Consider the following 3,951-nt stretch of genomic DNA (forward strand, 5'->3'; position numbering starts at 1 on the left):
CCGGGAGAATCCCAGCTCCACCATTCCTTCCTTGGTTGGGAGCCTGGCAGGAGGCTTGCCCTCTCGACTTCTGCTGGCCTCCATAGAATGGGGGTGAACACCCAGGCCTCACCTGGTAGCTGTGGGAGTGGGGAAGGGAAGGATCCCAGAGGCTAGAGGCCTGAAGGGCCCACCCTAGCCTGTGCCTTCAGGGGCACCTGGTAGAGAGCATTAAGGGTGTAGAGACTCCCAGACCACACTTTCCTCCTCTTCCCAGGGCCACCCCCAATGACCCTCCTTACCCGGACACGGACACGGACACGGACACGGGCATGGGCATGGACATGGACATGGGTCCCGCCTCAGCTGGACAACAGTAACATTGGTTAGGATTACGTCACGTCTCGACATGGCCTAAGATCTCATGGCCTGGCTGTCTTGGGCCCCTCTGTGGTGTTACTGAGGTGTGAAGCTCCCAAGGTCCCAGTGGCTCCTGAGCTTCTGATGTTGTCACATTGCCCAGTGACATCACAGAGGAAGTGGTGTGCAGGGTGGAGACATCAACCCACTTTCCAGAAGCCTTTGAGAGTCCCACACTGAGGATTTCCAGGCCACCCTCTGGTATCCAGAGTGGGACCCCCCCTAGGTTCACACAGAAGCTCATGGCCACCATCTGTCTTCCTCCCTCCCCTGGTCCACCTGCTCCATGCTGTTCCTGGATCTCTGAGGAGTTTCCTTGCTCTCCACTGTGTGTGCTCTCCCCTAGACTCCCTCACAGGTCTCCCCTTGGCTGCTTGGGTTCTGTCCTCTCAGATGCTGTCTATAACTGAGGCAGTCCTAACAGCAGAAGGGGAGGCAGAAGTATAAAAGCCTGAGATGGAGGAGGAGAAGCAGAGCAGCTATAGCTGCCTCCATCAGGCCTGCACGAGATCATGCCAGTTAGCCTTCCAGCATGGAGGATAGAGTCTCACAAGCACCCGCCTCTGCCTGGGGATCTACGGATTGCTGGTGACTCCTGGGGGAGAGAGAATCCCTTTCCTTTAAGGGTGTCAACGATGCCCCAAGTGGATGGCCCCAGACCCCTTAAGCACAGCCCAAATTGAGTCAGTGGAGTACCAAAAGGAATCAAGACAAAAACCCCAAGGAGTTGGGAGGGAGTAGAGAGTGTTGAGAATGATCAAGTATGGAGTCTCTCATGTTTTCAATAAACATAGGATATATTAAAAAGTCAGGTGTGATGGCTTGGGTCTCTAAGGCCAGACTCTCATGGGTCAGCTAGGCAGGAGTATAGAACGCTGCAGAAACAAGAAAGCCTGCCTTACTTGGTAAAAGAAAAGACAGGATGGCTCGTGAGCGGCCTCAGACCTACACATTGACCTGACTGGAGTTTGCAGGCGCGCACACAAACACCAATAAGATTAAAAATTTAAAAAAGTGATTCCATAAATAAAAGTATCACAGAGTATGTGGCAAAATGAATTAAAATTTTCTATGTAGAGAATATTTCAACAGTGATGTTATTGTCTTATATGTAAGATAAATTTTTTTGAACGTTTATTCTAAAACTTCATTTTAAGGGACTAGAACACAACTCAGTGGTAGAGTGTTTGCCAAGCAGGCAGAAGACCTCTGAATTTAGTCTTCAACACCCACAAAAATACTCAAATATTTTATTTAGAATGGATCCAGTGTCTTATGCTGCATGGCTTCTGAAATCGACCCTCTACGTGTGCCTGTGGTTGAAGGAAGATTTGTGAACTCGTGTAAGGCTCCTGAGTTAACTCACTCACAAAACCCCCTCGCTGTGTAAACCTGACAACCTGAGTTCAGGTCCCTGCACCTTACAGACAGCAGCAGCTCCTGACCGGCCGTTATGGGCTCACCATGTGTGTTACACCCTCTCACCCCACACCCCCAAGCACTAAGAATCCAGAAATTAAACCCTCAGCGTGAGGGACAGGAGAGGCACTCAGCAGTTAAGAGCGCTTATTGCTCTTACAGAGGACCCTAGTTCAGGTCCCAGCACCCACGTAGTAACATACCACCTTGTGTAGCTCCAGTTCCAGAAGGTCTGATGCCTTCTTCTGACCTCTGCAGGTACCATAGGCACAGGGTCCTTACATACATGCAGGCAAGCACTCAGACATAAAAAAGAAATTGAAAACTTAGACCAGACTGGAGAGCTTGTCAGAGGACTAAGGACATGCTCATGTGGAGACCTGACTTCTTCTCCCAATGCTAACATCAGGTGTCTCATGACCTCTAGCTTCTCTGCCTCTGCAGACACCTGTGTATAGACACACATACAGAAACACATACAGAGAGATGCATGGATACTGTGAGTTACACACACATACATACACACAGGTATATATATATGCACATGCATACATAGAGATATACACACACAGAGGGAGAGAGAGAAATCAGTAGCACACTTGTCGAATGTCTAATGACCTAAGTCCTGTTTCAACCCCTGCCCTCTGACCCTACAGACACAGACATTATATTTACATTATGCTATGGTCAATTAAATATGTAAGAGGTTTAGTACTAAAAATCTCAAGCACATAGATTATTTTCTTGGCAGAGGCATGCATTGGAGACTGAATCCAGGTTCTCACATGCGCTGATCTTTTGTTCTGCCATAGAGCCACACCCCAGCCTACACATGCCTTAACTTAGAAAAATACATGATACGCCAGGCACATACCTTTAGTGCCAGCACTCAGGAGGCAGGGCTCTGTGAGACTGAGGCCAGCCTGGTCAACACAATGAGTTCAAGACCAGCCAGGGATTTATAATGAGATCCTTTCTAAAACAAAACAAAAACAAAAACCCAGAAAACATGGTGATGAGGTGCATGCCTAAAATCTCAGCTCCAGGAAAGCTGGAAGCGGGAGAGTGGCTCTGAGGTTTTGGTCAGCCTGCACTACATTATGGGATCTTACATAACTACTGAACAACATGGCCACACATGCACTATCCGAGAGCCCAGAGAAATGATGAACATGAACGGTCTCCTCTCTGCTTCACCTTTTCTTTTTTCTTTCAATCCTGCAGTTTGAACACAGAGCCTTAGGATGCTCTAAACAAGTGTTCTGCAATTGAGCCACCTCCCCAGCCCCTCAGGATTTTAAAATAATAACAATAACAGTAACTATTATTGTTATTCCTGTTAATAACTATTATTATTATTATTATTATTATTATTATTATTATTATTATTATTATGTTTTTTGAGACAGGGTTTCTCTGTATATCTCTGGCTGTCTTGGAACTCACTCTGTAGACCAGGCTGGCCTTGAACTCAGAAATCTGCCTGCCTCTACCTCCCAAGTGCTGGGATTAAAGGTATGTGCCACCACTGCCTGGCTTAAAATATTGGCTGATGATTGATTGGTTGTGTATGTGCAGTGTTTATGTAAGTGACATACCACCACACTGACAGCACAATGGTGCTGTGTGTATGTATTGTGTGTATATATATTGTGTTTGAGTATGTGGTGTGTGTGTGTGTGTGTGTGTGTAGGTCTGGACAGCTTGCAGGTGTCTGTTCTTTCCTTCCACCATGTGGGTCTTGATGCCAGGTACTTCTCTCAACTGAGCCATGCTTAGTGCTGGAGGAAAACCCAGGACCTCCCACATGTTAAAGCAAACTACACTCCACCCCACTCTTACATGTCCAAGGTCATTTCCGGACCCTGTCTAATAATGGATCCAGTTCTGTGAGGCCCAAATGCTTATGGCAGGAATCACCCGAGGAAAAACCTTGCTCTAGGAAATTTAGGTCTGGGAATAGTCCCTGGGAGTTTCTAACTGAACTGAGAATCTCTCAAGATACCAGTCAGCATTCACTGGTGGCAGTGACCATGTGCTCACTGGTGACCTTGAGGATGCCTGTCTTCCCAGAGTTTCCATCTATATGGTCACAGGAGGGGGACGTTGGACCAGTGAGAGAGCTCAGTGGGA

General features: G+C 47.5%; 1 protein-coding gene and 1 long non-coding RNA gene across 2 annotated transcripts in view; both read right to left on the reverse strand.

The window, feature by feature from the left end:
• The window catches only part of Gapdhs (glyceraldehyde-3-phosphate dehydrogenase, spermatogenic), a 16,354-nt gene that overhangs the window by 10,850 nt on the left and 1,553 nt on the right, over positions 1 to 3,951 (reverse strand). The window lies entirely within an intron of this gene.
• Positions 2,187 to 2,742, reverse strand: LOC116101993. The gene is made up of 2 exons (XR_004122968.1): positions 2,693 to 2,742; positions 2,187 to 2,266 (listed from the first exon to the last, which is right to left on the reverse strand). It is a non-coding gene; the product is annotated as an uncharacterized LOC116101993 (long non-coding RNA).

The sequence above is a fragment of the Mastomys coucha genome, unplaced genomic scaffold (assembly GCF_008632895.1).
Source record: "Mastomys coucha isolate ucsf_1 unplaced genomic scaffold, UCSF_Mcou_1 pScaffold21, whole genome shotgun sequence".
NCBI lineage: Eukaryota > Metazoa > Chordata > Mammalia > Rodentia > Muridae > Mastomys > Mastomys coucha.